Raw genomic sequence first — 12,470 nt, forward strand, 5'->3', positions numbered from 1 at the left:
TTGAAATCCCCACAGTGTGTGCAGTTTTACTTTTTTGGGAAATTTTCTTTTGTTTTCTGAAAGTTAGGCAAATATTTATCAGAAGCCCCTCGCCTCTTCTTCCTCTTTAAGCTTTTCAATGCCTTACATTCAAGAATATTCTGCAGTTTATTTTTCCTGGCAGAAAATATTGGTGACTTGCATGAATGAATGGAATGGTAATGAGAGTTATGTCATTTATTGCTATGTCTGCTACTTTCATAGAGAGAATCATAAAAGTAAACAGTAAGGCCAAGATTTTCCATCGTGATTAGGGGTTTCTGAATGTGCTCAGTTGCCATCATGGGGTCTCGTTTCTTCTTCTGAGGGTCTAGAAATGCACTTTTTCTGAAAGCATGTACCTCCCTTTCTTAAAGGAAATCTATAGTATTTACAAACCCATTTTGGAAAATGTAGTGTTTGTCTGTTGATTCTCTTTATATTTATTTGGCAATGGCATGTTAGAATTTGGTTACATTTTGAAACATTTGGTGCTGTTTTCAGTACTTGTTGGTCTCAGCTGCAACCATGGTAAGCTTTGTTTCACCGGGTTTGGGAAATGATCCAGAATTTGAAATTTAGCGCAGAGTAAGAGTAAACAGCACTGGTAATGATGGGAAATGAACCCTGGGTTTCTTTATCCTTTGGTTTCTAACCTGCAGAAGTAAGAGGATTTTTCTGAGCTCAACACATTTAGGACTGTCCTATTTAGGGCTGGCATCAGTACCTAGCATCTTTGGGAAGCTGCCTGGGCCTTCCTTTAAATGCCCCTTCCCCACCACCCCAGTTCAGTGCTCTTGCAGTTCTGGTTGGCTGGGTCTAGCCACCATTTTGTTTTCTCACAATACACCATAGTGATGCTGTATCAGAAGCCCTGTGGAAAATAAAAATGGTAGCTAGATTCAGGTGCCCAGTGCTGAAGTGTTAGACTCCACAGGGGACTCTTCCACTTGACTGTTTGGCTTTCAGTTTCTCCCACAGAGGTGGTTCTTTGGTCACTATTCATATTCCATTCATCTGTAAGAGCCAGAAAGGTACACTGTGAAGATTCTTGCCCCTTTAGTTAGGTGATTGCTGTAGCATAGAGTTGAATTATGTGGTAATGCAGAATATAATTTAGAAACCTGCAATAGCTATTTCCCTTGAATTCCCTAGTGTGTGGGTCTCTTCCGTCCCAAGATAAATAATATAGGTGAATAATATTTTAAAAAGTTTCCTTCTGTTACCCCAACACTGTATTCCTCATACTTCCCATTGCTAAACACAGCTCAGAATGGAACTGATTTGGTGCTACATTAGTTAACCAAACAGAGCAATCACATACTTAGATGGTGGTTAGATGACAGATCCAGGAAAAAGTGTGTAGAACTCTGCAGAGCAAATGTCCCTTCATATTTAATACACAACTGACCACAATCGGTTGCCCTGTGGTGAACCCATTTTGCTAAAACACATTGGCCCTCAATTAAATTTGAAACAATTGAGTAAATTGTGGAATAGAAACCAGATTTAAATTGGGCAGTATAAAATGAATTTCTTTTTGCTTGTTTTAGTTGTTTGCCCTTCTACATAAACTAATCTGTTGGGATTTATGTTTACTATTATTACTACTATTACTATTATTTTTACTATTTTCTTCACCAATGAGAGATTAACAGATTTTGAGTCAGGATTCTAGTTTGATGTGAAGCTCATATTAATGATCATTTTACCACACATCTTACCATAGATTTGCACATTATGTGTAGCAAAATCTTCCTTAATACTTGGCTAGGGTAATGCAGATGACCAATCTTTTGTAGAGCTAGAGAGTAATTTACCCAATGGTAATTTGACCAGGGAGGAGGGGGAGAGAAGGAAGAGGCAAATTATGAAGCATGTCTCTTACTGCTCCAGCCCTGGCGAAGGTGATGCCAAACATGAAAAACATAGAGAAGATGAATTGGGTGTAGGAAAGAGAAGTAGAAGTACTCAGGAAAGTTAATTAAATCTTCAAAAAAAATATGTTCATGAATAATCCAGTTACAGTGTGTGGATTTGTGATAAAAGTTCAGAGCATTAACCCAGAAATCTAAACCCTTTCCCCTTTATTACTCTTTCATCTCTTCTTGTACTTGCTCTTTTTATGTTCCAGGGATGAAGAGGAGGAAAAGCAGTATTAATAGTTGAGCTTCATGTGATACACAGGCATAGATTAGTGTAGGGAAGGAAGCCTCTCAGATATTATTCGTTCCTTGTGCTTTCAGCTAAGCTAACCTGTGGGCTCCCTTCTTTTCTCTTTCTCTTCCATGGGTTCAGCTGATTTCAGAGCAGACCTGTTTGATATTAATGGTAATGAATAGTGTTAAAATATGGCAGTACGTTATACTAATGTGTCTGTGTGACACGTTGTAGTGTAACCTCTTATTACATCACAGATTTTGGAGTTTTCTCAGCAAGCCTGTTGCCAAATGGTGACACAATGCTAAATTGGGAATAGCCATTATTAACTTGCCTGTAATAACTTTTGAAAGCCTGAATCTTTCACCGTGCATGCACTAATAGCTAGCAGAATGTGAAGGGTTTCATTTGAAGTGCATATGCTAAATATTCTCAGCTGTTAGCTCAGATTTGTGAACGTAGGAAGTACATCACCATCTGATATTTTGCTGCAAATGTGAGAAGAACATTCGGCTGTAAGCAGAATTTTCTTAGTAGTCCAGTTAGCTTCTGGCTGCGCAGTAGAACTTGTCTGGAGACTCGGAAGTAAAACAGACACTGCCTTAGGTGGACATTTTGATGATTGGTAATGTTCTCTACTTTTCGTGTTTCTTGTACTGAAATTATGACTTTGATTATTTGCAACAGAATGCTGTGTGCTTGTGTATGTGTCTGGTTTCCACACTGAGGAGCCAGAAAAGCTATAGAAGGGTAAAGTGATCCAAACTGGAAATAAGCCCATTCCTTCCCTGGCATCCTGATAGCGCACTCTTACCTTGCTCATGTCATGCGCTTGGTATGACCCTGTAGAGCGGCAACTGCTGCAAACCCTAGATAGGAACATTGTTGATATCAGAGAAAATGGAATAGAATTTGGGTACTAATCGGAAAGGCAGTTGTACAGTTTGGGGGCTGCAGATTACGGGGAAAGGCAGAGAACATTTTATTCTATTTTTTAGAGGGTAGAAATGTAAGATCCTTCTAGCTCAGCATCTTGGCTTCAGTGGTACATGTACGGCTTTGATGAAATCAGCAATTAAATAAGCTGCAAGTATTTTTCACTCTTGAGTTGTAAGTTACTGAAGGCTACCACATGCATTAAGGGTTTCTGCCTTGGCAATTTTAGCAATAGATGCTGAGCTCTACTGAAAATGACTGGCTCTGTCTAAACTCAGTAACTCTGTTGCCCATCATGTTCTTTTCAGTTCAACAGCATAATGTTGTGTAAAAAAACAAAACCTGGTCTGTTTAAAGTCTCTCTTGATCTTAATATGTCAGATAGCTACAGTTCTAGTGCTGTGAAAAAGGACAAACAACTGTTCCCTATTTACTTTTGCCAGTTCATTACATGTTTTATGTATCTGTTGTTCAGCAAATGTCCTTGGCGTTGTCCCGTTTTCAAGATGGGGCTCTTGCTTAGTAGCTACAACATGCCAGTGTTTACATTTCGGCTTGTATAGTCTCTATTGAAGGAGAGAAGATGACATGTTTTTAAAGCATCTATAGTACAGTTTGCCACTTCTGTTTTTCTCTGAGTACATCTTCATCCCCCATATAAATTGGCAACTTGGCCAGTAATGACTTGCCTACTCTGCATTCATGTAAGCCTCTCCCAACCCCTTTCTTTTAATTAGAATTTCATGAATTTCAGTATTGGTCAATTTTTTAAATGATCATATTCCAGGTATAAGATTATTGCCTTAATGTATATCCTTAAAACAGGGCCATAGTGGGTGTAATGTAGTTGGGAACCTAAAAGGGTGAGCAGGCGCTGAGTAATATGTGTCTGTATTTTATGATTATGGCAGTAAAAACATGAGTCTTAGCCTGTGGAAGTAATCCTTTCCCCACAAGAATTGAACCATATAAACTAAGCTTGTTGTTCAGACCTTATATCGGGAGACGTTTGTCACGCTTATTATAAACTAGTACCTTACAAAAGAGTTATGGACCATTTCACTCAACATGAATTTTCTGTATGATATCACTTCTGAGTTTGATACTGTGAATGCCATCATGTGCAGTGAAGAGAAGTAGTTATTTTACTGAATCCCCTGCATGCTTCTTGCTGTGCATAAGTTTGTTACATGCAACATTGCATGCATGCACCGGGAGTAACTGATTTCATAAATGGTAGTGACATATGTGTAGGAAACTGATCGTGTGTGAAGAGTAGAAAACAGGCTCCATCAATCTAATGCCCTGTAGATGTTTTGGGCTACAATTACAGGCAGCATGGCAAGTGGTAAAGAATGATGGGAGTTGTAGTCGAATGACTACACATTAAGCAAGTCTGGTCTACAGGCATGTACAGTGGTACCTCAGGTTAAGTACTTAATTCATTCCAGAGGTCTGTACTTTACCTGAAACGGTTCTTAACCCGAAGCACCACTTTAGCTAATGGGGCCTCCTACTGTTGCCATGCCGCTGGAGCCCGATTTCTGTTCTCATCCTGAAGCAAAGTTCTTAACCTGAAGCACTATTTCTGGGTTACTGGAGTCTGTAACCTGAAGCGTATGTAACCTGAGGTACCACTGTATTAATTTGGATAAGACACTCATACTAGGTGTGTGACTCATACTAGGTGTCGTGGCCAAACTATGGTTTGGGTGTTGGGAACATGCTGTACACTTTGCACATGGAGATTCTGTCCCGCATGTCCCACTGAGTGTATGTTTGTGAAAGGATTGAACAGAGAGTGAAAATGAGTCACTTACTTGGCCTTTGACATAAAGTATGGTTGATGATAGCCATAATTAAAAATGTTATGGTGTTACAACCAAGCAACAGGGTTTGTGTGTAATTATTACAGCAGTCAGAGGAAGGGTAAGTTACAAGTCTGCAATGGTGAGCCTATGTCAGTCTGGAAGAAGCACCGTGAACTTGTGCATTATAGCTCAATTGAGTCTATGTATGGCTGTTCTGAGGCACAATGGAATTTATGAACATAGGGAACAGCAGCCATATATTATGTCTGTGTAATAAATGGGTATTTGCAGTGGGCTTATGTAAGATTATTGTTGGGTAGGTTGTACTGCTGGAGTCCAAACACAAAACACAATAAAGGGTGTGAGAGTAATTGTCATGTACCTATCTGCAGGTATTAGCAGAACTCTTTCTCCAAAGCGGTAGTGAGATATTACTAAAAATAAAATATAATAAAACATTTCATTTGTTTTCAGGAATTAATTAAGGGTAGCCTTCAGGCCTTTCCAAATGACTGTTCAAGCTCATGTTGATCTTTGTACAATATTCCACAACTCCTTTGACAATAGTGTTATATCCTTTGTGTAGTTGATGAGGATGTAGGGAGAGCCTTTTTATCACAGGGGATATTCAAGTTGGTGTCCTTACAAGGTTTAGTTGAACCTTATTCTGCCACAGCAGTAAAGAAAACTCCATCCTTAATACAAACGTTCAAGTGCTGCTTAATTAATTTCCAGCAAGAGTTAAATGTATATAGTCTACCCAAGTCACAACTTGCTTTCTGGCAGCGAGGTTTGCAGTTGTTGACTAACTCTTTACAGGAGCAAGGATAAGCCTGACATACTTACCTGAGCACTTGAGGGCTGGGGCGTGCTGAGACAGGGGCAGAGGCAGGCAAGAATCCACATTGGTGCTTGCCTCTGGGTATTTGGATAAACTGAGAAGGAAGAAACTTTCTTTCAAAGCAAGAGAAAAGCCTGACTGTGGACTTTACACCTGGCATGGGCTTTTGGCAACACTTGAGCAACTACCTCAGAGAGAGGGAGAGGAAAGAAACCCTACACAAATTGTTTAGAGCTAGAGGCTGTGTGCTTTGCTCTTAGCGAATGTCATTGCTTATCAAAGGGTTTTTTAAAAATATATATCCAGGTGCTGTTACTCATTGGATCTGTCATACTTGCATTGCGCCTTTTGGATCACACAGCCCCTCACTTAACTTACTTCCTTGCCACTACATGCCCATATGCTCACCATCTATTGGCTCTGTCCTTCTTAATGCTGTGCCAAAAATATATTATGCAATTTTGAAAACCATTCTTCATGAATGAATGAGAAATTTTCTTATCAAAGTGGAGAATTTTTTTCCATGTAATTCTCATGAGTGGGGTGCACGGTATTCATTGCATTTGTTTTAATTTCATGGCAGCTGAAGTGTTTTGTAAGTGTCCTTTCTTTGATTCTGCAAACCATATCTTCTAAGATATGTATTCTGCAGCCTCTCCAGATGCCGTCACTTTATAAAAACCTCATGTCATCATTGGCTGGACTTTCCCATGGACACTGTGCTTCTGTCAGCTATTCTTCTCCTTTTATTTTAAGTGAAGGCATTTTTGAAGAAGTCAGTGCAGAAATCATAGAATCATAGAACTGTAGAGTTGGAAGGGACCACAAGGGTCATCTAGTCCAACCCCCTGCAGTGCAGGAATCTTTTGCCCAACGTGGGGCTAGAACCCACAACCCTGAGATTAAGAGTCTCATGTTCTTCCAACTGAACTATTAAGAAGGTAAAACGAAGAACTTATTGAATAAATTAAGTTATTGAGCACACCAGTCTCATGCATTCAGTAGCCAGATTCCTGGACTTCAGTTAAACCCAGGTGTAAATTCTCCCCTGAGGTTTTTTCAGATCAGGAAGTGTGGGCAGCCAGGGAGGCTGCAGAACTTTGGAGAAATAGAAAGAAAAGCACAGGGCTCTTTTGCAGGGGAAGAACACTTTTAAGGAAAATGGAGAACAGGTTTCAGAGTATAGAACTACCCCTTTTCTATCATTTCCCCAGTTCTTACATATGCAACGCAGGGCACATGCACACCCCCACACCCCTTTTGTTTCTCTCTCAAGTCCCAAGCTGATGAGAACTCCGGAGTAGAATTATTGCACTTTAAAGAATATCATCATTTTAAAATTTTGTAACCTTTCTCCAGGGCTGGAAACCAAATTGAGACATTTTTGGAGCAGGCAGCCTTCTAGCCCTGTGTTTTATTGAAAGGTCAATTGCTTTGCAATCAACATTACTAATTAGGACATATTGACATCTCATACTGCAGAGAAGCACTGTTGATCGGTGGAGGCTGCATGGTTGGCATGCAAAAGGTCCCTGGTCAATCCCTGCCAGGTACAACTGGCAGAGATCTGTATCTGAAACTCGGGAGAGCTTCTGCCACCCTGTGCATGCAAAACTGATCTAATTGCACTCAGGCTCTGGCTGCTTTTGACTTAAGTCAGATTCCTATGTTCTTATCCTGTAGCAATGGAACAACATTCAGCTGCATTCTCTCTCCCTACAAAGTGTGTAGTTCATTACCATGCTTTCCTAGTGATGCTTTTAGTTGTATGTGCATTACAGTGGTAAGGACATGACATAAAAATGACTATGGCTTATACTCAGACAGCACTTCATTCCATTTCCCTGATGTTTCCTTACCTGATAATTTCTGCATGATACACACTCTTTCACATGGCATAAAAGCCCCTTTTGCAAACCAAGTGGAATCGACCAGAAGTTTAGTGCTCATTTCTGTGTTAAATGCTTCCAGAAAAAAAATCTGTTTGCAACCCTGTTAACTCAGAGAACTGCAGGAATTTTGTGCTGTACTTTCCCAACCCTTTTCATGGATGCCAAAATTAGGGAAGGTAATCTTTCTGCCATTTTCTTGGGTGAAAACAAGCATTCATGTGCATAAAGGATGGCAACATGTCTAATGACATCTGCTGTTGTGTCACAGCATTGCTGCTGGTGTAAATGAAATTTAGCATGACATAGTGTTATATCAATAAAAAAAACCCCATAGTTCTATAACACAATTCGTAATTCAGTGTAAAAGGAATGTTGGAAACAGGGACAGAATTACAGCCAGGAAAACGAATGCTATAATCCCAACATCTGAATGTACCCAGTGAACCAACCATTTATGTATCATATCCTGGATGGAATGGGGCTGGGGCCATAATGATAGCACAGTCCACCTACCCTTCCCTTTTACTCTGTATCAGATTTGGCATTTCAGTGTTATATTTCCAACCGCAATTACCAACCTCATGCAGCAATACCATTGCAAGGCTGTATTGTGATGGGGCTGACATAAATGATTTTCATCTCCAAGCATTCCTAACTGCTATCGAGCTCCAAAAAAATCTGATGATATATTGCCAAGAGATTCTAGAAGTGTCTCCCATTTGGCTGGTTCTATGTTTCAGCCGTGTGTGGGAGAACTTGCGTCTTGCATTTCACATTCCAGAGTAGTTCTGCTTTATTCTTTTCCAATCCAAAAATGTTTTTTTTTATATATATAAAACAAAGTAAAAAAACAACAAAAATCCTTCAGTCACACTATTTCATTGTTATGCTTTCCATATTTTCCCTCACCCAAGCAAAGCTGTTCTTGGTAGTTCAGATGTTCTAAAGCTTTGGCTTTTGCCTGTGCCGTAACAAGGATCATATTGGTTAACTCCAAGATTAGCAGGGTAGACACGACAGCCTCTTCCTCTGGGGAAGCTCATGAAATGCACACTGTGGCAGCCTAACAATGGGTTTCTCTGCATGAAGAGCGGACTGGTATTAAGACCATTAGCCAGCGATGACAACTGAACATTTTAAAACAAGAACATTCATGTTGCGTACTGCAATTTCTGAGTGGCTGGTGGTGCATTGTATCACTTAAACCTTTGTAACGGATACATTTTCAAAGAGCATAGTTTGATTCTCGTGTGGTAAAACTGGGTGCATAATTAGCAGAGAACATAAAGGAGAAAAACATGGTTCTTCCTTACCCATTAAGATATTGGGTGAGGATGGCTAAGTGAAGCTACTTTGTCTGACACACACACACCCAATAGCTTTACCAAATTTGAATTATGTTTGTTGAAAACTCTGCTCAGTTTCCCCTGTAAGGAAAAGAAGCAGCAGCATCTGTTGCTTTGACATCCATTGCTTTGACTTCCTACCAGCTGAGTGCACATGTTCAGTATTTGTGAAGCCTTTATTGCCAAGTGATGCCAGGTTTCCTATGGAGAATATGTGGGGAACCTTTGGTTCTTCAGATGTTGCTGAAGTACAATTCCCATCAGCCCAAAGAAGCATGGATGTTAGGGCTAGTTGTTCATAAACATCTGGGGAACTAGAAGCTCCCCACACCTCCTAATGAGTCTGACCATCCATGAAGATATCTGGAGAATATAGTGGGCCACAAATTAGCAATGGCTATTGCTCATTCTGGGCATATTTTCTTTGCAGTTTCAAGAACTGTGATATCTGGAGCTGCATGGATGTGTGCCTAATTGAACTCATGAGTTCAAAAAAATCAGTTTGGAGGGGTTCTGTAGTAGCAACTGTTGAGAACGGAAAATTAAAAACATTGTAGTAGGCATAAGGATCATACATGGACCTCTGGATCACAGCCATAGTCAACATACCTGAGAGTTTTGCAAAGATACAGATTCCTGAACACTGCTAAGGATTAAATCAGTGATGAAAACATAGACAGAGGTACGAGTTGAACTTGGCAGCAAATTTCTTTAAAGATTAAACAATGCTGTCTTTTTTCAGACTGTCCTAGATAAGAATACTTTGATGTTGAGGAACCAGGCTTCAGATAGGCGAAGGAATAAAAATTGTAAATGTTTTATTGTGCACATACACAACACTACATGTACTTCTGAACTCTGGCTCATTTGATTATTGTTGAATATGCCAATGAATCTGCCAATGTTTCTTTATGATTCTAAAACTGGCTATTATCTAGTAATCTCATTCTGCAGCATTTCAACAATACATTGTTTCCCTAATAGTATTGTTTCACTGTTTCTTGTAAGTGCACATGACTGCTAATTTGTAATGGAGCTTAAACAGTGAGAATACCTTTTGTCTACTGATTATTCAGTCAAATATGCTCCTAGTTGCTCCTAGGGTCTACAGTAATTGCCCTCACACTAACTCCAGCCACTGAAAGTCTTATTGGAATTGTACCATTAGGTGTCCCTGTTCACAAAAAGAGCCGAAATGCAGAACAGTATGTGCTTCATTTCCATATAGGATTTGAAGCACATCTAAATGTGGATTTTTTTGCAGTTAATGGCCACAATCCTCTTGCCATTTGCGCAAAGTCCATGGATATTGTTGGGGATTTTCCAGAGACTCATGCCGGAAAGGGGGAGGGGAGCAACCCTCTCCTATCAGAAATTCACACTGTAAGAAAGCTAATGGTCCAATGTGGGTCAGTGCACACTTGCACTTTGCCTCGATAAGAACATAGAAAAGCCCCCATGCATGAAAATCCATCCACAGTCTTGTAGCCAACATATAGCTCATTTTATCCTTTCTCATGGCAGCCTGCAAGTGAAAGAGGTGTGGTATGAAGAGATGTGAATCTTGCTCTAGAAATCATTTTGCTCTTGAGCTTCATCTCACATATAAAACAGCTATGTAGCAATGTTCCTCACAGTTACAGCAGTGTCTTGAGTGAATGCTTAAACACATGAGCCAAGTGTTGGAACTAGGCTGACCCCAGATAACATTCATTCAACACTTTCCACACTCTTTATCTGGCCTTGCCCACAGCCAAAGATGCTGTACTTGATGTCTCAATAGATGAAATTATTGGATCATGAGAGTTCTTGTAGATGACGTGCTGAGTCACCTGATGTTCTGGAATGTCAGCTGTCCATCACAGAGATTTTATCTAAAATTTCTTAACTTCCCAAGAATTTTTCGTAACTTCCCTATAAACTTTGAACTCTAGTGATAGTGGAACTGTTTTACTTGCCTGTGTAGCAAGGGCAGTGTTTTAAGGATCTACATAGACTGTGTGGTTAATGTAGCATTTTTACTTTGTCCGCAAACTCACTACATGACCTTAGGCAAACCACTGTTCTCTTGGTCTGCTTATTCGATGAACATACTGACCTCCCATACAAGGATTTTATAAGGATTACAGCGGTACCTCGGGTTAAGTACTTAATTCGTTCCGGAGGTCCATTCTTAACCTGAAACTGTTCTTAACCTGAAGCACCACTTTAGCTAATGGGGCCTCTTGCTGCCACCGCGCTGCTGGAGCACGATTTCTGTTCTCATCCTGAAGCAAAGTTCTTAACCCAAGGTACTATTTCTGGGTTAGCGGAGTCTGTAACCTGAAGCATAGGTAGCCTGAAGCGTATGTAACCCGAGATACCACTGTACTAGAATAATGTTTGCAGATTTTGAGAACTTGAATTGCACCATGTCTTATTAAACACATTTTAGAAGGTGACTTATTTGCAATTTGCAACCAGATCAGAAACATTCACTTGCTTATTTTCCAGACACTGATACAGCTATTTTCTAGGTGAAACGATACCTACCACCCTTTGCTTATAGTTCTCCTCCCCCATGGAATTGTTGGCATGAATTGCATTACCAGGAGTAATTTTCCCCCATTGAATCCTGAACTGAACTCAGGGTAACCGAACTCCATAGGATTTTGTTTAATATATATGAGTGCATATTTATTCTTTCAAAGATTATCAGTGACACTGTAGATTGAAGTGCCCAGGAACTTCCCCCCTTGTATGTAAAGGCCCCTTAAATAAAAATTACAGGAATAGGTGTTGGCATGCTTTATACAACCAACCATCTACATGTTCAAAATGGATACTTTTGAAGTTTCAATTAGCAAAGATTTATTTCCCATGTGCCTATTTGACCTTTTTGTGCATGAGTAAATAAGAGAATACATATACTGAATACTGATGGATTTATAGCACTGGGAAAGCAAAGGCTCTGAAGTTGTGTGTGTGTTTTAAAATTTAACATTTATAGTTTGGAATGAAGAATTAATAAAGTTTTACTTTAACTGTTTTCAGATGTAGAACAAAATATAATTGGTCTCCAAAAGGCCAATATATTTATTTAGCATACTTTAGCAGTACTTTGTATTTTAGAGCTAGCCTTTGTCTTTAAGATATTTTCATAAACACAGCTTTTATTCTTCTTCAGGAATGTGTCATAGTCTCTTATCGCCCCTGCTACTTGCCCATATACCAACAGCTGCCTAACAATGTAATGTTTAATGTTTTAAATTACCATATTTAGTCAGAATGCACAGGCACGATCTGGATACCTGACAAACGAACTGCAGCAGATTTTATATTTTAATACACTGCTTCATGCAGGAGTAGTGAAAAGGCTTTGGTAAAAAAACCCCACAGAGCTATCAAATTAAAAGAGAACAATATGGTAACATTTGCCCACTTTTCCTCTCACCCTTATTTTCTCGCAATTGTGCATACTTTGCAT

At 39.6% G+C, this 12,470-nt stretch overlaps 1 protein-coding gene and 1 long non-coding RNA gene across 9 annotated transcripts in view; one reads left to right on the forward strand and one right to left on the reverse strand.

The window, feature by feature from the left end:
- Positions 1-12,470, forward strand: part of FGFR2 (fibroblast growth factor receptor 2) — a 143,614-nt gene that overhangs the window by 86,783 nt on the left and 44,361 nt on the right. The gene's annotated exons all lie outside the window — the stretch shown is intronic.
- The window catches only part of LOC310708211, a 189,055-nt gene continuing 180,193 nt past the window's right edge, over positions 3,609-12,470 (reverse strand). Inside the window, exons 2-3 of the long non-coding RNA XR_014526912.1 lie at positions 5,308-5,359; positions 3,609-3,680 (exon numbers count right to left, since the gene is read on the reverse strand). This is a non-coding gene — a long non-coding RNA (uncharacterized lncRNA). The remainder of the gene's footprint in view (positions 3,681-5,307; positions 5,360-12,470) is intronic.

The sequence above is a fragment of the Podarcis liolepis genome, assembly GCF_965112155.1.
Source record: "Podarcis liolepis genome assembly, chromosome: 5".
NCBI lineage: Eukaryota > Metazoa > Chordata > Lepidosauria > Squamata > Lacertidae > Podarcis > Podarcis liolepis.